Source organism: Nanorana parkeri, unplaced genomic scaffold (assembly GCF_000935625.1).
Source record: "Nanorana parkeri isolate BGI_ZX_2015 unplaced genomic scaffold, ASM93562v1 scaffold297, whole genome shotgun sequence".
NCBI lineage: Eukaryota > Metazoa > Chordata > Amphibia > Anura > Dicroglossidae > Nanorana > Nanorana parkeri.
The window spans coordinates 964899-987401 of record NW_017306565.1 but is presented as its reverse complement, the minus strand read 5'-3'; the positions used below and the strand labels follow the sequence as shown (position 1 = coordinate 987401).

The following is a 22503-nucleotide window of genomic DNA, read 5'->3' as shown; positions in this document are numbered from 1 at the left end:
TGCTGCGTAAAATTGTTGATGGCACATAGAGTCTCATACAGTCAAAAAGCATGACATACTAATTGTGTACAATCTTTACATTTAATTAATTGACTATAATGAATATTGTCTTAAATGATCACGCTTCATATTCCAGATTTTTTTTGATTGGAATGTATTAATAAAATGTAGCAACCAAAGCATTCATAAGAAATCACAGGAACTCAAACCCATCTAAAAATACATATAGAAGAAACATTTTTGTGAATGTAGGAAAATCAGAGAGCACATTAATAAGTAGAATGAATTTTGTCAATTACAGAAGTTACCCGAACAGGAACAGAGGAATAAAATATGGTCTGAACTGAGCTCTCAAAAGACGGATATTCTAAATGGAAACAGTGTTGCATTAGGAGAGAGTGTTTGTTTACCTATGTGAATAGGTAAAGGCACAATGTAACAGCGTGATATCAAAGCTGTGGTTATAATTAAATGGAGGTTTTTCAAAGAAAGACCAAGGTAGTGAATTGTTCACATGTGATGTATAACGTACGCAGGCTTACTTGTTCAGCTTGTGTGAAGTTTATTTTTGCTCGAGCTTGGCAGCATTTAACTATGCCAGAGCAAGGCTTTAAAAAGACAGAAGGGCGCCAAGCCAGGCGCTCCCAGACTGAAGGGTCAGTGGGGTAATCGGTGGGCAGATAGGAGTCAAGGGTGGACGGGAATATTGTGACATGGGGTGTGTACTAAGTGGTGGGGAGTGAATTTATACTGGTAGGTGGCATTGGGGTCTCCAGGAATTGTAAAAACTAACCCTTGCAGTGGGGCTATCCATGCCCTGAAAGGGTTAAGTGCTTGTTTTTCTCTAGGGGACCAAAATAAGGAAGATATTCTCACCTTATCTAGCCTGGTCATTACCTGCCGCTTGGCTTCCTGATTGGCCTGGAAGCCAGGTCCCTGCTAGCGGAAGTACCGGAATCGTTACTCGGTATCAGTGAGAACCGAAAGATAAATATCGGTACTCATACTCGAAAAAACGAATGCACCGAATGCACCGATACCGAAAAAACGGTATTGGTGCATCCCTAGAGGCCAGCATCCCGGCTAATCAGCACTGAGCCGGTCAAACAGCATAGAGCCGGATTCCCGGGCAATCAAGAAGCTGGGTGATGGGGAATGAAGAAGTGGCTTGATGAGTTTGGTGTGGAGAAACTCTTGTGGCCTTCACAGAGCCCTGACCTCAACCCTACTGAACACCTTGGCAATGAATTGGAACACCAATTGGGAGCTGGGCCTTCTCATCCAACACCATAAAGCCTGTATAGGTGCAAGGGTCAGGCGTGAGCAACGGTTTCACCATATAATCTATAAGAGCAGGTGACTCAGTCCATTCAATCGTATCTATGGCTAAGGTGTCACTTTTGGGTGGACAAATCCTTTATTTGTACTATTTATCATCTCAAAAAAGATGGAGAGTGCAGCTTTACTTCCTTCCACCAGCCAGTGGAAAAATAGCAGCTGCTCACCTTTTGCACCACTAACAAGCCTGTTATAGTACATTGTGTACGGAGCGTCTCACGCCCCCTAATGCTGTCTGACACCAACGTTCCCTGCTAATTATGAGATTTGAAATTCCATTGCCGTTTTGCACTTCATATGTCTGGCTGACCTCAGCTCCGGCGCAGACCTCCCGCCGCAGACAAGGGGTTAGGGATCACACGGAAACATGAAGTCAATTGAAAGAGTTTTCTGTAGCGATTTGAAGGTCGTGGAGACTTGTCAGATTTGTATTTAAAATGCATAAATATTGGGCAAGTTCCACATATGCGGGGCAGGGCGACTGACAGTCTGTCATATCACGTAGATGTCAGATTAATAGCCAGAAAAGCTTTTCCTTTGACTGGGTCAGAGAATGTAAATGGTCAGAAAACATACAACCGAATTTACAAATCACTCTCCTGCTTTAATTTTATTGTCAGGCAAATTTACAGCTGGATTCCAGAAAAACAGCTAAATGCACAGATATGAATACACACATAGGAGCTGTTTCCATGACAAAGGATTTGTAATTTTTTCTATCCAGTCTTGAAATTTACACAGTTCTGCCACACAGCACAGCCCTGTCTGGCAGGAGAGAAGATCTTATCTTTCTCTGCTGCAGTTTTACTTTCACTTACAGGTCTCCTGTAAGTGACATGCTTGCTTAAAGAAACATCAGGGGTCTACTAGACCTCTAATGTCCCCTTTGCACTCAGTTGAAGATAATCAAGCACAGATAATGCTCAATCAGCTTCTTTTTTTTTCCAGCCAGAGATTGACATCTTCAAAACTGGCAGTGCGCAGAACTGAGCACTTACAGGTTCATACTACCCACGGGAGATCAGTGAATGGATTTTGTCAGGTTCTCTGTAAACTGTTGGCTCTACAGGTGAAACTTGAATAATTAGAATATCGTGGATGTGCTCCAGGAGAGTCAATTCCTAGAACAGCCCCCTCCCTTTATGCGCACCATAGCCCTCCTCTCTTCTGGGAGTGTCCAATTACTTTCTGTGCTGGCACAGCTCCTTGGTCTCTCCCTTTACTTACCTACATAACCTTTTATGTAGCTGCCGAGGGATGAGCGATGGAGAGTGTTATAGAGTGACAGCTCTGAGTCTGCTGGGGCTGCTGACAACACATCCAAGATGGTGGCATCCAGCAGCACTCTCAGGGCTTTTGGATGTCTATCCATGGAGGCTTTCATAGGTAAATAGCCCATTGCACTCCTAACCGAAAAGGATCCAAGGGGTGGATAATGGGTGCTGCAGTGACTGCGGATGGCGCCACCGCCAGATCAGTAATAAGCACTCCTGAGTTCCGAGAATGTCAGACCTTGTTTATTGACTTCCAATCAGGTCTCACAATGTATGGCAACGCTTCAGAATGCACAACGGTTCCTTCTTTAGGCAAATGTCAATAAACAAGGTCTGACATTTTTGGAACTCAGAAGTGCTGGTGATTTGTTTTACTTATTTGATAGGTAAATAACAAGCATAAAATACATGAAATGCAGATATGTTGTTGTTTAAATAAATGGTCTGGAAACCATCTTTTTAAAAATGAAAAATAAAATCCAGAACCCTTTTTCCCGGCAATCTGTCATTTTTATGTCCTCAGTGTGAGCATCTTACGGACAATGAGACACTGAATTAACTGCCTGCATTATCTAGTGAACGGTCTGCACCGAGCCTCATCACTTCTACGCTGACCTACAGGCAGATGTTTTTGACTCATTACAGAGGCTCTTGTAATGTTTGTTCCCCGCAGGTGCCTGTAGAACATTGTGTTTAGTCTCCAGAACTCTCCTTTCATTAAGAGCAACCTCCCGGAATTCCATGGCGAGATTAATTGAATACGCAAATGGGAGTCCGGCACAATGTATCAGCGACAATAATTACACATGAGAGGAGCTGTGAAAACAGAAAATATATATTATGAATGGATTGCTCATGCCTTAAAGGCACACTGGTAGGAAGAATATGAAAATGTACCGCAGTTTATTACGCAGGGGCTCTGTATTACAGAGGTTGTTTAACTCCAGGCAAATAGCTAAATACGGTGCCTGAGCGGCCACTTTTGTGGCTCATAGACCTTACACAGGCATTGTCCGCTGTTGTCGTCATCAAGAAACTCTGCCTAGAAAATGCCATGCACCCATTTTGTGGTGTGCATGTAGACAGGAAGTGGATGCAGGAGATCAGCAGCACTGATAAACGTATAAAAACAATTGAAAGAGAGAGAGAGAGAGAGAGAGAGAGAGAGAGATAATAAAAATATTGCTTTTATTTGGGTCAGGGTTTCTTGGCTCCTTAAGGGGTAAAATTTCGACTTGCTTCTCTTTTTTTTTGTAATGTTAAGAGGGGTTGTGAGGGGTTTGTGCATTTTAGATTTAAACACTGCCTATCCTAATAACGGGTTAAAGAGGAACTTTACCCATATCTTCAAAATAACAACAAAGGCACCTTTAGAAATGTGTAGTAATGACAATCTACAAACACATACTTCTAGATAATTGCCAGCTTTTTATTCTTTACATATCTTATTTTTCTTTTCTTTCCCATTCTTCTGACAGTGGCCATTATAACTAAGGGCAGGTTACTATATCTCACTTTACTTCCTGGAAATCTGGCACATGTTACTAGGACATGTGACCATGTACATCATCTCAGTTGAAGAAAAAGCCTTACCCTGAGATCTTGTAAGATTACAGATGAGATTTCCCAGTAATGGTCTGCTGATGTAACCCTCCCAGGATGCAATGCTTGGGCACAGATTACATCATTTGTGACCAGAAATTGAAAAAAAGAAAAAGTAAGTAAAATAAAAATATGTTTGTTTAGTTAATGAATGTAAGGTGATTTCATATCAGCACGCAGAGCTGTATGCTGATATGATTTTTAGTCAAAGGGGGTAAAGGATCCACTTTAAAGGATTACAACCCTTGCTTCCGCATTGTATGTTAATGAAGCTAATGAGAGAAACCCAATCTTCAAATCTCAGTCCTAAGTCTTTCTGTAAGGGCAGATCACTGTGAAAAACCCAGATTCAGCCATGTTGCCTGCTGCAACAAAACATCCAAAATGTAAAATAATATTTGTAAAAATATATGTTTCATATGCTGTGTGAAGGGGAACACATAATAACCATATAGAGGGGAGAAATAGGATTGACTTGAAGCATTTGACAGATTGTGCAGCAGATCCAATGGATGTTGTTTTCTGCGTATTGCATACTTGGGTTATTAGACATGTGCGATTCGCTTCGTTCGGAATCAAAATTCGGACAAATTTCCCCAAATTCCGACATTCGGGCACATCCGAATTTCCGGTGCTCCTGAATGCCATTTGGGTCTGGGAGCCTCAGCTTTAGTAATATATGTATATGGATCCACGACCCGAATGGCTTTTAGGAGCTCTCAAATGCAATTCGGAAATTCGGATCCCGAATGCCATTCAGGTGTGGCAGATTCAGCTTTAGTATTACTATCTGTATACGGTTTTCAGTGGTAGTCATACCACATGGACATAGGGACCATGGGGAACAAAAGTAGCCCCCCTCCAGAAGGAAGGACAGTGTCAGCACCAATTCAGAGATGATTGGAGGATCTACAGCCGAGTGATACACAAATAAGATACATTTCTGTTAATAGTTAAGGTACTTGAATGCATTTTTAAGATTTAACTCCCGAGTTTAATGTCACTTTAAAGCAGATAATCCCCACCCCTTTAAAAGCACTTAAACTAAATAAATACAAATATACATACATTTTCTTTAATGGTTTTCTTGATGGTCCATTGATGTCACGTGTCCATCTTGTCCATCCTTGGTGGGAGGTGGTCTTTATCTCTGCCCTGAATGGCACTCATGTAATGACATGTGAGCAGTGTTCAGTGCAGTAGTATTCTGGCCAAGGCTGGTGTGATGCTGCACCACCAGGGCCAGCTCATGACACCCTGGACTCACAGGAAATATATTGAATGATACTGCCCATCATTCACCCCAAAAGAAGAGCACCATGTAGTAGAGAAGTGGACCCCCTGCAGGGCATAGCACTGGGCAAACTAAAGCTGCTGCACAATTTAATGCTTTATTTTGTAGACAAAGTTCTGCTTTTACTGATATTTTGAGTGTGCTTTTTTGTTACAAGCAATAATAATACTTCTGAATACCCTCTAATTTACAGCAGTGAACATCCTACCATCCAATGTGCATTTAGATTGAGCTTTCTTCTCACATGAAGATTTTATAGACTCTTGTTTCTTTATAAAGTTGTATTTTTATTTTTACAAAGTATATCTGCCATGTGAGACGGATTGGCTTATGGAAGCCCTGACTTCCCATGACAAAGAGCATATTTCATACACAATAAAATACCACATTTTCTCTTTGTAAGACGAGGAATAAAATGATTTCGGTGTGCTGTTTGTAGAGATACCCTTTGTTTGATGGCATAAGTTCACAATACAACTCTACATAGTGAGAAGGTTTGACGGGATAAATCTTTACAAAGGTGAACTTGTTGTACATTTCGCTGGAAGAATGTGCTAGATGCTCCCAGCATTGTTCTTAGCTCGGCAGGGAAAATATTCAAGCTTTTGGTAGAAAAGATTCTTGCTACAATTAAGGAAATGAGAAAAAAAATGTTCTCCCAGAAAGAGAGATCTGAATTTAACAAACTTAAAGCCCATCTCTGGATATATCACCCTTTCAATCCCTCCCACCCAACTGGCTGACACCTACTCACATACTAATTTTAAAAAATAGCCCCTTTTTGCTCACTTGAGTCTGCCTTCACCTGTTGTCCATAAAGACTGGTGATCCACCATTATAGTTTGGGCTAACCTCTGAGCAACCCTTCTCCGTGATATCATCAGGCTGCCACTGAGTCTTCATGAACCTGATTTCAGGACCGGATGCAGACACTCTAGACATAGTATATAGTGATGAGTTTCTTCACCTCTAGCAGCCACCTTTCCCATAAACCAAGTGTGCCTACCGGTACTCAAATGCCCCCATGACATGGGCTATATACTCCTACTATAAATGCTGCTGGCAGTCCCCAGGTGCTAAGCAGTAGTAGTGACTGGCGACAAGACACAAGAACTAAACAGAAAGCAAGATACAGACAGAAACAGGTAGCAAGATAAAAGACAGGAACAGGTTACAAGATAAAGACAGGAACAGGATTTAGAAACAAGACAGATACAGGATTCCAGAAGGGCTAGGATGCAAGATGGGAACTGGACTCAAGATACAAGACAGGACTACAATACAAGGTCAAGATATACACTAGACAGAACTATCACAAGCCCAGAGCCTGGGTCTTGTGATGCTTAAATGAAGCACCACTAACCAATCCCCAGGCCGAGGGATGTGTGGCCAGGCTCATTAGCCCAGAGCTGATGGAGAAGTGCTGAAGGTGTATGGCCAAGCTTATTAGCCCACAACTGACAAAAAGGCTGGAAGAGTTGCAGTGGCAACAGGCAACCGCCAGAAGGAGCTGGGAGGTTGTAACAGGCAGAGAAGCATTAGACATGCTCCTAACACCTGAGAGGACTTTGCCAATAGCAAGCCAATAGGAAGAGTCCTCATCATCAGGCAGAAATGTGGGCACCCAAAGAAGGACCAGAATAAGACTGCAAGATACAGGGTGTTATAGTGTTTATTTATTTATTTTAATTTATTAAAGTGATTAATTAAAGGGTATGGAGTAAAGTTTATTGAACACACAGACATTGTTCATACTTAACCTCTTATTAACCATTGGTCAGTGGGAAAGGAAGTGAAAGGAAATCTCCCTAGCGAGATAAAGACAGACAAAAAAAATGATCGGGCTTGGAACCATATCCTTACTCTATCCAAAACTGTATTAAAAATGTGTTGGCTGTAGATACACTTTAAATATACTCACATTAGGCTTTAATCCATTTCCAGCCAAAATGTTTTATTTTCTTTTGGAAAAATTGGAGAATGGTTGGATCCTCTCTCTGGTTTTTATGGCAGTCAGGAGAGGAAGTGATGAAAAAACCCTTCAAAGGGGGACATAGAACGAAAACTATTTTTTGTTGTTGCATACATTTGCAAATATACGTGAAGCCACAGTGTTATATTAAGGCACCTGTGTAAAAAGTGTGGCCCCTAACTCTAAACTAGTGGGGCTCCCAACTTAGAACATATATAGTAACGTATACATTGAGAGCAGGTACGTCTTGGAGGCAGAGCCAGATTTACTCTCTGTGCTGTCCAAGGCCAGGTTCCTCAATGCGCCCCCCTTCCTGCCAACCCCACCCCCATGGAGAATGGCAGACCTACAGGCTGCATACAAGTGATCTCGGCGACATCACCGAGATCACTTGTACAAAACAAGCGGTGGCTTCCCCGCTGTACATTTAGCTGTACATTTAACTCTGCTTGCCCAAAGCAGGGCTAAATATAGAGAAAAACAACCCGCCCGGTGCCCAGAACTGCAATTGTGAGATAGGAATTCCACACCCCTGCTGCCCCTCTACTCCCTGCTGCCCCAAGGCCGTGGGAAATCCGGCCATGCTTGGAGGTAGCTCCATTCTCCCTAAAGGTACACTATTGGCTTTAATAGCCTAAAACTGTCTTGCAGTGCTGGTGGGAGCCCACTGCAAGGGTCATTTTTCGGTTATTAAAGATGCAAGAATTTGGAACCTGTCAAGTCCCTTATTCAAGCTTGCTTACAATTTGCTGAGTTGTATAAAGCTTGAGAATGGACCTAATGGTTCCTGAAAGCTTACATCTCTAATTACTCAAGTTAGCCAATAAAGGTTATCACCTAAACTCTATTGGTGCTTTAGTAATCAATGGCTAACGTAGTATAATGTCTCTACTAATCTAGCAAAAGGATATGTGTACGCGGGCAGGGCAATCCACAGAACAATATAAGACCTAAACTGTTCAAATCTCTATAAAAAGAAAACAAAATAAAAAACTAATGGCTGTACAATTGATTAATATAAGGCAGGACTGTCCTTGCATTAGGTGTGCCCTTTCATACATCCCAACAGCCATGACGTTTGCTCCTTGTCTCAGCTCTGCAGCCGTACAATTTTCCTATGCACAGGAAGCAGAAAAATGCAGAATTTTTATACAGCAGTTTCTGGATCAGCTTACTGAAAATGATTTCTCTACCATATGCTGCAGTGTATTAATAGAGCCAGCTCCTGAACCTCCCATGTGTGGTCTTGGGCCCAATTCCATTTACATATTGTACTCTATACCCAGCTATGAAATTCCTGCCATAGGGGAGAACGATACTTCATAGGCTGATGGCTTCTCAGTGTATAGAGCATTGTGATCAGAATGACTAAAACTCTTTCTTGTGCTGGTGAGTCACTGCAAGTCAACGGCGTGTAATTTTAAGTGGGATACATTAAAGGAGAACACCAGAGATAGCTATGAATGCTGGAATACAAATAAAAATGTATATTATGCCTGGTGTGTGCGCATCTGTTATTTTGCTTTCTATTTATGAACAATGAATGTTTTATATTCTTCTGGAGGAGGTGAGAGCACCATGGATGGAGTAGAATTACATCAAAATATAAAGTTTGGAAATCTAAATGGGATTTATCAAAATAGTTTAAAGGGCCAGTTCCAGCCAAAACCTTTTATGCAATATTGGTAATTTGGTTCAGTTCAGACATTTTATTTCGGGATTCAGGATTTAGGATTCAGATCCGAAATTCAATTTGGTTCGGGTTTCGAATTCGGACAAAATCTGAATTTTCGTTAGTTTCTTATTTTTTTGGGATTTCAGATTCGGAGTTTACGAATTTTCGTTGCGAATACCACAGAAAACCATATACAGATATTATTACTAAAGCTGAGGCTCCCAGACCTGAATGGTATTCGGGATCCAAATTTCTGAATTGCATTTGGGAGCTCCGGAATGCCATTTGGGTCTGGGAGCCTCAGTTTTAGTAATATTTGCATATGGCTCCCAGACCCAAATGGCATTCCGGAGCACACGAATGCCATTCGGAAATTTGGATCAAGAATGCCATCCGGGCCTGTGAGCCATATACATATATTACCAAAGCTGAGGCTCCCTGACCTGAATGACATTTGGGAGCTCCCTAATGTAATTCGGAAATATGGATCCCGAATGCCATTCGTGTCTGGGAGCTTCAGCTTTAGGATTATATGTATATTCTGTATATGGCTCCAAGGTTGCCATAACAAAAATTTGTGTTCAGACCCATTCGCACGCATTAAACCGAAAAACACAGAAAAGCCAGAAAAGTCACATGTCCGATTCAGTTTAATTTTTTTAACGAAATTCGGATGGAAATTTGGAAACTGAAATTCTGATTCGGAGAAATTCGGATGTATTTGGATTCGGAAATTTGTCCGAATGTCCGAATGTCTAAAAAATTGTCCGAATTTGATTAGGAACTAAACACATTGCACATGCCTATTGGATAGGGTGTGCTAGGGTTAGAAGTAGAACTACCATTTTACTTCTTAAGCGGTAAGGGTGGCATTGGACTCCAAGTTTGGTGGAGGTCCTGAATACCAGGGGAACCAGGAAAGACATATATTTACTGTATAAGCAGAGTAAACTTCAACTTCAAGCTTGTGTGTTTAGGAGCCAATTAGGGCCCCACTCTGTGTTGTCACTGTCAGTACGACCCCTGTACAAAAAAAAGCCTCCAAACATTGTTTTCAGACTTTCTTTATACTAAAAGGAGTGCAGTCAGCTTACAAATACATTTTACAGTTAATAAATACATTATATAATTATTATTTTTATAATGCATTTTCTTAATCAGTTATTTTATGTGCAAACCGAAGAAATGTATCTTGATCTCCATATAATGTCAGTGATGTGGTGAGTAGTTAAGATGTGGACAGCACAGGCCTGTCTAGCAGGGAGGAGAACCTGATCTTTCTCTGCACTGGTGCCACTTTCAACTACAGGTCTTGGCCCACCCCCCAGCCGGCAACTGCACAGTAAAAGGAGAAGCAGCACACTAATGAGCTAATCTATCTGTTACTCTGCTCCCTCTGCTTATCAGCATGCTCCTTTCCACTGCAGAACATCTGATTGGCTTCTTGTGCTGTTTCTCACTCCCCCTCTCTGAGTTCTCTGAGCTCTGTTCTACAGTAGACTGCCAAGTAGAATTCAGATTCTTTAGCTGCTTAAAGGAGAACTATGAGGGGGGGTGCTGTCACAGGTCGGCTCAGTAGATCGGGAGGTGATCGAACACATACCGGCGTTCGCTCACCTCTCGATCCTGTCACGGCAGAGGGAGGGGCTGGATCCCCCCCTCCCCGCTCCGATCCGCCAGCGCTGACTGGCGGAACGGATGGGGGAGGGGGCGGGGACAGCTGGCTCTGCCTCTAGATAGGTAGAGACAGCTGTCAGTCACGCAGCTGGGCGGATCCTGCACAATTGTCGGGATCCGCTTCAGCTGCAGCGTCTCAGTATTCCGCGAGCTACTGCTTGCGGTATACTGAGCCTAGGGTGATGGGGTGTATAGTATGTAAAAAAATACACTTAATGATTTAATGCATTCATTTGCATATATGTATTTATTTAAAAAACATAATAATACACAATAATTGCCAATTTACTAAGCTGCATACATTATTTTTGCCGAACCGTAAACATTATATGAGTGAGAAATTAGCCTTCTCACATGCAATGAAAGTTGAATAGTATAAAGCCTTTTTTTTCTCAGGAATTTGTATTTTAGATTGTAAGCTTTCACGAGCAGGGCCCCCCTAACCATATCGTCTTGAGTTATATTGTAACTGTACTGTCTTCCTTTATATTGTAATGTTAGTACTTCTGACTTGCAGCACTGGGGGGCCCCGGTTCGAATCCCGGTCAGGACACTATCTGCAAGGAGTTTGCATGTTCTCCCTGTGCTTGCATGAGTTTCTTCCAGGTACTCCAGTTTCTACCCACACTCCAAAGGCATACTGGAAGGTTATTTGGCTCATATCTAAACTAGTCCTAGTATGTGTATTTATGTATAGGGACCTTAGATTGTAAGCTCCTTGTGGGCAGAAAATGATGTGAATTGTGCAGTATGCAAAACCACTGCATAAATTGTTGGCACTATATAAATAACTATAATTAAAATAATAATAATAATAATGTGCTGCACAAACTGTTGGCGAGATATAAATCCTGTATAAGAATATTAATAAAAATAATAATAATAGGATCTTGAATGGCTTCCTGTCCTCTTTGTTAAGACACTGCACCACTTTATCAAATAGGACATTAGCCTGCATTCCCTTCACCCGCAGAGCAACAGGAACCCCCCGCGTCTGCTCTAACGAGAGACGAGGTCCGAAAAAGCCGGTCGCTCCCTCCTTCCTTCCCGAATCCATGAAAGAGTGACGGCGTGCAACCACTGAGGTGGAAAAGTCATTTTTATCATTTGCACTTGACATTATAACGAAGCAAGTAATCACAAAAGAGGATTAGTCTGTGTAATTACCTCTAACTGCAGGTCATTAGGGTAAAGGGAGGATATTAGCCAAGCTCAGTTACACCACTGGAGTGAGACTGGGAAATACCTGTTGGGTTCTTGACATCTAGGAAAAGATCAGCCGCCAATGCAGTTCCTGGCAGGCGTGTGTAAGCTGAGGTGTGATCTCATAGCATAGATTATTGTTGGCTGTTTTTTTTATAATGGTTTATTGGAGGGCTCCTTAAACTTTTTAGTCCAAGGACCTACATAAGAAAATGATTAGGGTACTGGGACCCAAAAAGAGACATATAACCAAAACAAAGACAAATACTTAGTTACATTTTCCCATACATGCAATCTGTCTCTGTAATGCATTACCCGCATTGCTTATAGTCCATCTCAGATTGCAGCAGTATATGTTTTGATGCAGAAAAAGGAATCTATTTATAAACATTTCACAGCTCTCTGCTTTGCGAATATCTGTAAATGTTCTACTGAATCTGTGAATTAAAGGAGAACTATGAGGTGAGTGCTTTTCACTCACCTCATAGTTGTAGCCGACCTGTGACAATGAGACTGTCACAGGTCGGCTCAGTAGATCGGGAAGTGAGCGAACACATACCGGTGTTCGCTCACTTCTCGATCCTGTCACGCTCTCTGCCGTGAGAGGGGAGGGGCTTGATTCCCCCTCCCCGCTCCGATCCTCCAGCGCTGACTGGCGGAATGGACGGGGGAGGGGGCGGGTACAGCTGGCTCTGCCTCTAGATAAGCAGAGCCAGCTGTCACTCACGCAGCTGGACGAATCCAGACATAATTGTCGGGATCCGCTTCAGCTGCGGCGTCTCAGTATACCGCGAGCTGTAGCTCGCAGTATACTGAGCTTAGGGTGACGGGAGGACGCTAGTTTGTGTCCTCCCGTTACCCTAAGGAGAACTATGGGGAAAAGCCCTAACCACAAAGTTCTCCTTTAAGTACTTATTCACAAGCCAAATGTACTGTTATGTAATACTGCAATAAAGTCACATGATGGAGCTGAGGAGCATAATAAATAAGTATTTCCAAGTTGAATATATTGTCAATACTGCATTATGTCAGCTAGATGGGGCTAAGGACATGGGAAATACGCATTTATTTTGAAGTTGAATGTGGTGTCATGTAATACTTCATTATGACCACTAGATGGAGTTGAGGAGCATAAGAAATAAGTATGTATTTGCAAGCCAAATGTATTATCATGTAATACTGCATTATGGCCACTAGATGAAGATGAGGAGCAGGGGAAATAAGTATCCTCAGGGATGCCTCAAAATTTTGTGGTAGTGGGACTGTGATGTGAAGGGGGAATAAAAACTGATGTGAAGGAGGATCCTGATGTAAAAGAGGAACTCTGATGTAAACAAAGGAGGATTCTGATAAGAAAGGGGGGCTCCTAATGTGAAGGGGGCTACTAATGCAAAGACTGACTCTAATGTAAAAGGGGAGGGGAATCTTGGTTTGAAGGGGGCACTGCTATGTGAAGGGGGAACCCACGTGTTTTTGCGTGGAGTCCCTCGTAAAATCTATGACATTTGAGATTTTGCATGCTTTTAAACATTGCCTTTTAAAAAAGGTTGGGAAACGCTGCTTTAGATGCATGTGACACTAAAGGGTTGATTTATAAATATTCTGCCCAGCTATACAGCTGCATGGCACTAGCCCCATTAAATCATGCTACGAACCATAGGAAATTCCTGTGCTCCTCAGTGTCATCTAGCGGTGCTAGTGCAGAGTGAATGGCATCCGCCCTTTAGGCCCCATTCACACTGAGCGACATGAAAATCGCGCGATTTTCCACACGATTTTATATGTGCGATATTGCGCGACGTCGCGCGACTTTTTCCTATTGGGCTGTATGCAATCAGGAGCAAAATTGCTTGAAATCCGCAGAAAAGGGGTCATGTAGGAGTGACAAGCGATATTGAGCGATATTGAGCGGCGAGATGTAAACAGCTCCATTGAAATGGATTGGAGAAGCTACATAGAGCGATGTCGCGTGGAAATATGAGCGATATCGCTGCCAAAATTGCGCGATAAATCGATCAGTGTGAATGGGGCCTTAGTGTCACATTAGTTTAATGGTTGACTTCCTTTACTTTAGGACTAAATATCTTCTGTTTAAGCTGAGTGCCACCCCACCATACCTTCCTGAGTCAAGTCAGGGGTGGCTTTACTGGCCATTGGGATGCTTCCCCTGGATAGGGAGCTAGTGGGTGGTGTGTCTGATAACTCTTGATCCTCCAAATTGAACATTTATAAATAGACTCCTCAGTTACCAGTAAAAGAACAGCTAAAGTTCAACTCACTTTCTCTTATGGTGTTGCTTTCACTCTGCCCAAATCAGCAAGCCAGTGGCATAGGAAGAGCAAATGCAAATGCTATGGGCCTGGGGTAGAAGTGGGCCCTATTAGAGGTTGTTAGGGCAAATTCAATATAGAAAATATGTGTGCATGTGGAGATGACGGATATCCAGTAATGTAATATGGGTTGGATAGGTTGCCGTTGACACGGACCCTGTACTCCTGTGGACTTACCAGTTTAGAAGACTTGACGTCAGATGTTTAGAAGCCTTGAGGATCATCCTTAGTCACAGATCTCTTTTCATTCTCCGTGCAGAAAGGAGCATTTGTTTAGCTGTCTTAGCGGTGTAGATTTATTGCTCTCTGTTCTTAGTCTGCAGCTCCTAGCCAGCTCTAAAATTAACCCGGTATGCTTAATGCAATGTTCCTTAGGCTGCAAAGAGTGTCTCCTCAGCTAAAAACTGCTAAGAGAAATGAGGTTTGTTGTACTGCAAAAATACAGACGCAAGTATTCTAAAACGTATTATTGTTGCTACTACAACTCTTGGGATTACACAATCTGTAGATATGCCCCTGCATATAGCAGATACCAAAGGCCATGTTTTAGGGTGGCATTCAGCTACCCATATGCCATGTTAAAGATTGGCTGGAACCAGAAGCCTAGGACATACCAAATTGGGGTCACAGTCTACTTCTACTCTCCTTCTTGTCAGTTCTATGTATTCTGACACAGAGTGGGCAAACTGTCTCCTTCAACCTCTCCTCTGTGAGCCTGATGTGGTCATCTAGTCTAGAGAGTCAACTGGGGTAGGGGGAAAGTTCTAATAGGCATATGGCTGAGCGAGGGAGAAAGTATGAATCTGGTGTTGCTCTGTCACTGCTTCCTTGTTAGCAATCAATATTCTGCAGTATTTCTATCAGTGTCATCCATTAAAGAAAGTGGCAGTTGCACATCAGTGATTCTGCCTTTGATGAGGTTTCACCTGCAGCAAAATGTCCATTATGACATGGCCTTTAGTAACAAATGCAAAACACATTCCTGCTGAGAGTTTTTTGGTCTATCAAAGGTATAAGCTTGGGGCCTGTGGTACCTGGTCTTAGGCAGAGGTTTTACTTTTTAATTTTATAGCTGACCTCCGGTCTTCCCTTTAGTCTTGCAGTTCTACCGACTCTTCTCCTGGACTGAAATGGCTTACTCTGATTTCACTGCACACTCTGAGCTTCCGGTTGTGCATTTGAATCAGATAGAGCCCACCTCATTTCCTGGAGGACGTTCAGCTTTATCCAGTACTTTCCTCCTCAGCCTGACTGCCCCATACCTATCATTCATTGGCTTTCAGTTCTTTCAGTCATAGGGGCTCAGCATCATATGTGGGCATGCAAATGCAGTCTGTCTAGTAATCCGAGTCTTCCACACTGACATTCAGTATGATCTAGCTAGCCCTTTCCTCTCCAGTCTGACTGTCCCTGCCCCTTCTCTCTCATTCCTTAGACACCACTTAATTTCCTGACTGAAGGACATTCAGCATGATCTAGCCCTTTCCTCCTCAGCCTGACTGTCCCACCCCTTTTCTTTCATTGGATTTTAGTTATTTTAACTATGGAGGCTCAGCACAACATGTGAGCATTATCTTGTACAGTCTCCATGCAAATCTAGACTGCCTAAGAATGCCCACTCCTCCAGACTGACATCAACCCATCAAGGCATTCTGATATTTGCATACTCCCTCCTAAGAGCCAGCCCACTGCTTGTATCAAGGCTGAGGGATCTCGGGAGAAGTACTGAAGCAAGGTGCTGTGATGTTTTCAAAAAGCTATGAAGAGCCCCTTGCTGGAACCTCCCGCCAGCCATGATTCCATAGAGAAGAACAAAGAGCCAGTGAGGACATTATTGGGTCTAAAATAAGATATGTAATGAAAATGTCAAAAATCTTGATGGGTGTCAGAGAGAGCAAAACATAAGCAGATAAACTTCAGCTTTAAATGTGGCTGGCAGGTTCCCTTTAAATGAACATGACGATCCTGTGACTAAAATACTTATTTTTTTATTTAACAGGTACATGGTCCATTGGGGAATACTGGCAGACTGAATGACATGACACTAACGAGCGGCTCCTGATTCCTGAGTTCATGTGCATGGCAGACACATCAGGTGAGTGATGTCCTATCCTATTCTGTAAAAGGAAACCCCAGTATGAGTAAAAGAGAGGCACTTCCATACTGCTCTGCCCCTTTTTCATCAATGCATGTGACCACCAGTGACTTGCCCAGTTGATGACCGACCTAGCGACCTAGAAGAAAACTATGTTCCACATATCTTCCATAGCCAATGCACCAGTAACACAGAAGAGCGCTCCATTACTCTAACTAGAATGAATGTGTCCTTCCTTCCCAACTCCACACTTGTAGAAACTATCTTGTAGCAAAAAACAACAGGCCTGAATAACTAACGGGGACCCTGGACCGGAGTAATTTCATTTATTTTCCCACCTGAGGCAGGGGTGTCCCGAGGCCGGGTGTCACTCGGAGCGGTTACCCCGCCGTGACGTCACCTCGCATGCACGATAACATCGCATGCGCGGCAATCTTATTGATACCTGCAGGCGGCCATCTTGGCGATGTACGCCGGCAGAGAGAGGAGGGGATAGTCACCCAGCGCGATAAGGTATGCCGTCGGGTCCCCTCCTCTCTCCGAAACTGTCGGGTGCTCATTCCATGACCGTCAGTCATTTTGGTGTCATCCCTCCAATGGTGTCAACCGGGTGTGGGCCGCACCCCCCGCACCCTCCTTGTGACACCACTGACCTGAGGTTGCCTATCTTACACAATGTCATATGATGGCTTCTCTTACTCCACCCCCCCACAGCTAAACCGACCTATCACTACTCTAGCTGGCCCTCCCGACCTCTTCTACCACACCCAGAGAAAAACATGCCCTCCCCTCCAATACTTACCTAGCCCTCCTAGTTCGGGTCTGATCTGCATCAGTCATGTCCCTACTCTGCCTATTGCTCCAAAGGAAACTGGATCAACAGGTAATAAAATTATGTTACAGGGAGGACTCAGAAAACAACTCTTACAGTTCAGTTAATGTTATTAACAGATTTCATCATATAGCTCATCTTTTATTGTGACAATAGTTCTACTTTAATGACTAAGCTTCAGCAAGTACCATTCTATTATCCAACAGGAAGACAAAGAATCCAGCACACAAAACAATGAAGTTACCCAGAGCCGTATTTATCTGTGCTAGCTATGTAAAGGCAATCAATTATCCTTTCTAATGGCATTTTAAGTCATTCAATAAAACATTTGAAATATCTGAAGTGTAAATGATTTCTTTATACAAGATGAGGCTTGTATGAGACTGCGAAAGAATGACAAAGGAAATACAATGCAAGTTTTGTTTGCAATAGGCACGTTGTTAGTGATCTGTACTAATAAAAATGAGAAAGTCCAAGTGACAAGACTATAATATGAAAGATAAATCACTCATGCTCGAACAACAGTTGTAGTCGTCGCTCATGTTGTCTGAACGTCTCTATATAACTTTGCCAATTAGTCCACGTTTATGCTGAGGAATCCGTGTTCAGTGAACGCTCATCGTTAGGGATGAGAGTTTGAAAATTGGGAGATTTTAACACAGTTTTGCCTTTTTGGCTAAATGCATTTTTGATCATGCGGAAAGCAAGATTAAAGTGACACTAAACTCCGGAATTAAATCTTAAAAATACATTCAAGTACCTTAACTATTAACTAAAATGTAACTTATTTGTGTATCACTCGGCTGTAGATCCTCAAATCATCTCTGAATTGGTGCTGAAACTGTCCTTCCTTCTGGAAGGTGGCTACTGTTGTTCCCCATGGTTCCTGTGTGTGTTGTAAAGCTTCCTTTTGCTGACCCGCAGAGCGACACCCCCAGGGCCGGATTTACTCTCTCTGCTGCCCCAATGCCAGGCTCCTCAATGCACCCCCCTGTATGCAGGCTGCATACAAGTGATCTTGACGACATCGCCAAGATCACTTGTACAAAGCATGCGGTGGCTTCCCTGCAGTACATTTAGCCCTCCTTGCCCAAAGCAGGGTTAAATGTAGAAAGCAACTACCTGCCCAGTGCCCGGAACTGCATGTACTGGGTGTCAGGAGATAGGAATTCCACACCCCTGCTGCCCCTCTACTCTCTGCTGCCCCGAGGCCAGGCCTCCGTTGGCTTTGTGGGAAATCCGGCCCTGGAAACCCGCCTTCAAGTGGTGCCCAGGGCATGTGCAAGTTGTCACTCGATTACATATACCTGCATGCTAATACAATTCATAAAGAATTCAACATTATCAGGAGGTTCAGTTGTTAGGCCAGTCATTAGAATGGGGAAGATGTATGATTTTACAGTGACATCACTTTATTTTCCAGGTATGGAGGTCGCAGCATTAGGTGCAAACCTCCAGGGATTGTATGTACTATAGTCATTGGCTAGTGAGGTCTCCCATATTAGAAATGGCTAACAGTGAGGTGGGAGTTGGTGGGCCAGGCTTGTGATTTATCTGATCTTGGAATGTGTTACTTGTCAGAGCAGCTAAGCATAGGAGGAACTTAGAGCTGAACTCCAGACAGATATAAATAACACAAATTTATGAAGCTCTATAATCATTTATTGGAGGGATGAGCAACTCAAGGAGCCGATCAGGTATGATGTTGTGCAAGGAACATGCTGATATTAGAAAAGAGCAGGGTGGGATTAGGTAAATATATTGTACTTCAAGGCTGATTTATGTCCATTAAAAACATAAAGTCGCCATTAAGTGGGTAGCACATGAATCTGTCTTCATGTTTTAAAAGGATTAAATAACACAACAACATGCAGCACCCCTCGAGATGTGTTTTGGATGAATGGTCTGTGGTCTGCAGGTATAAGTAACAGTGTGTCCTTTGCGGTGGACTTAATTATACTCCATATAACACGAGTCAGAGGTTTTGTTACACTTCATAAAATACTGCAATTAGACTTGTATTTCCCCTTTTCCTTTAACATGCTGCTACAAGCTATAGATAACCTGGTAATGGCAGATAAGAGAGGAAATGTAGTGCTCAAAATGTAAAAGCAGAAATAACCAAATCAAAATGTAAAGCCAAACTCCAGGCACAAATGAATGCAGCTCTGTAATCATTAATACGTTGTTATTTTTCTTTTAATGCAAGCAGTGTAACTATAACTTGGTATTAGCAGAGGCATCCCAAGGCGGGGTGACACCCGGTGCGGGTACCAGGTGACACCCCGCAGTGACGTCATCACGCATGTGTGTGATGACGCCACGCACAATACCGCTGTTACCTGCCGGCGTCCATCACCAAGAAAGGAGGGGACGTCACGCGGGGGGATAAGGTATGCCGCCGGGTCCCCTCCTCTCTCGAGCAACTGTCAGGCTCTTGGTCCTTGACCGAGTGCCCCACTTTTCAGAGGGGGTGACACCAAAATAGCACTCAGTCATTTTGGTGTCACCCCTCCAATGGTGTCATCCGGGTGCGGACCGCACCCCCCGCACTCCCCTGGCGACGCCACTGGGTATCGGCCTGTTGCAGTGTACTGTACCATCTGCACAGCAGAGCTCTGTGATGGAGAGGGAGAAGCAGCATAAGGAGCCAATCATAGTGCGGCAGTGCAAGGAAGATGCTTATAGGAGGAGGGAGCTGAGTGACAAATATATGGGGGGAGTCTCTTGCTATCCTTTACGATAGATCCAATATGGTTTGTCGGTAGCTCATTAGATTATGGTTAAGTAGATCAAAGATGCACAGTCTCTATTAGGAAGTACTGGGAGCAACTTGGGCACAGGAAACAAAGAGTGCCAGACCAAAATGGATGTCAGAGTCCATAAAAAAGTTTAATAATCGTGTTGATCAAACAGCAATCACTGCCTACAAGCTACAAATATTGGGAGAACTACCCATAGCTACAATAAGATTTAAATTCAGATTTTTTTTTGAGCCATTCTTTCATTCTTATCATTTCTAAGCCCTGAGGAAGAGGGTTGTGTCTGCCCCCAAAACGTGTTGGATGGTTGATCAAACTTTTTTATGAACTCTAACATCTGTTTTAGTCTGTCACACTTCTGTTTTCTGTCTCTCACAAGGACATCCCCATAATAAGGCAGCCTGAGGCATTTGCCTCAGGTAGCATCTCTTTGGGTCACGTGGAGAAGCAGCAGGCAGAGCGGCATGGCTGCTGCCCCCTTACAGTCCAGAGCTTCCCAGGTTACTAGGAGCTGGGCAGGGAGTTGTGTAAGGGCCATTCACATCTCCCAACCCAGCTCTTAGCAATCAGGGATGCTCTGGCTGACATCCCACCCAGCTTTTGGCAACCAGTGACGTTACTGGTTGCCAGGAGCTGAGTGGGACACTCTGGCTGGTGTCCTGGCAACCAATGATGTCAATGAGCTCGGTGGAATGTCTTCCAGAGCTGGAGTCATTGTTGGAGATGATCCACCTCCTGCGCCTTTTAGCGTGCACCACCACCCAGTGTGCCCCCTGGATGGAACGTGCATGTCCTTCTAAGACTCCTCTGTCCATAGGATGACAACGCTACAGTGATTTCACTAAAGTGCAGCCAGTGTTATAGGAGGTGGAAAAATAACTGATCTACTGACATGATCCTCTGGAAATAATCGGGTTGATCCAGTAAAACAAAAACAGTTGTATTAATACTAATGGCAGACTACATCATATATGTCATTTTTTTTTATTTTGCCCATAGTTACTCTTTAATTTGAAACTCCTCCACCCTTTTATAATTCCAAAAATGAAGTCTGAAAGTCTTTAGGAAGCCAACGGCATTGGGAAGCATTAGTGTCAGCGCCATGTGTGACTGGAAAGGTCCCTGGTGAGATGAGGTGCTGGACATACATTTTCAACTGAAACAGCAAAATTACTATTAAAGCCTGTTGGATGTGATTTGGGTACTTACCACAAAAACAGTGGAGGGAGGGGCTCCCTGGTGAAAAGCGGGTAACCTGAATTGAGAAAGCCACATCTAGTTAGGTCAAATGGAAGCACCAAAGGCAATAGGAGTCTTTCATTAAAAGTCTGATGACAACCAAAATACAAATCCAACCAATGTGTCCCGGGAGACAAAAACATCCCCCTTCTTCAGGGCTTAAAAAAAGCAAGACTATGGACTATGGAAGGACTCCAACAGCTGATATCAGTACTGTGCTGGAAACTGGACAGCATCTGGCATTGCATAGATGAAAGAAGAAAGGAGATAGCTTGTGTGTGTGTCAGCAGCTCTTGTGTAATGAGGCTTGCAAGAGAGTCAGGTACAGAAACCTGCCAAACCCAGGCGAGACACAAAGCTCCAGATGGAACTATTAACATCCTTTTTTGGGGGTTTTCTATTATTGTCTGGTCCAGATTGCAGACTTTTGTACCTTTTCAGCCCTGGAATAAGGGAACTGTCACAACCCTCCAAATGCTTTGGCTTTTCCTTGGCAGTTTCAAATACAACATCATTCAGGATTTTTATACATAAATTGGCCCTTCTACTGCAAATCCTATAGGTAGAGAAACCAGTCATTCCAGACGTCTATTTCCCAACAGACCCAGCACTGTATGAATGAGACAGACTTCTCCTGTACAGAAAAGCGAACTACCTCTTGTCTTTGTATAGTACAATTCTAAAGGATTGTTGCTTTTCACTTAATGTGAGAGTCCAAAATTATAACCAAATTTCCCATAATTACATTTGATAGTGTGAAAAAATGTAGATTATTTACAATGTCTTCACATGGAAGGAGCTGCACAGCTGTAATAAGTCATCTCTGTTTCTACAGAGTCTTCCATCAAAGAGGATTCTGTGCCAAGCCAACGCCCCATCCAGTTCCTTCTTAGCAAGAGACAACAAGGCCAACTCCCTGTCCTGTGCAGAGGTTTAGGAGTTGGTCACACCTGCTTGTCTTAGTGTGAAGGACTCGGTAAGTCACTAACTTTACTAACAAAAATGTTTCATGTCCACCATTTTTCATTTAAACTCTCAATATCCTTGTGTGAAGCAATGGTACATAGAGCAACAAAAACCTTAGGCTTGTCTGCAGGGGTTGTAAGGTTAGAGTCCATGTGTGTCCCACTGTTCATTGTTTAAGCTCTGATGAATGGCAATTCTTAACTGTAAAACGTGTTCATTGTGTTTATCTTCTTGTCGTCATTTG

The 22503-nt window shown here is 43.1% G+C and overlaps 1 long non-coding RNA gene across 1 annotated transcript in view; it reads left to right on the top strand.

Annotated features, from left to right (window-relative positions):
• Positions 1 to 22231, top strand: part of LOC108788002 — a 261791-nt gene extending 239560 nt beyond the window's left edge. Inside the window, exons 3-4 of the long non-coding RNA XR_001941302.1 lie at positions 16365 to 16460; positions 22129 to 22231. This is a non-coding gene — a long non-coding RNA (uncharacterized LOC108788002). The remainder of the gene's footprint in view (positions 1 to 16364; positions 16461 to 22128) is intronic.
• The last annotated feature ends 272 nt before the right edge of the window (positions 22232 to 22503 follow it).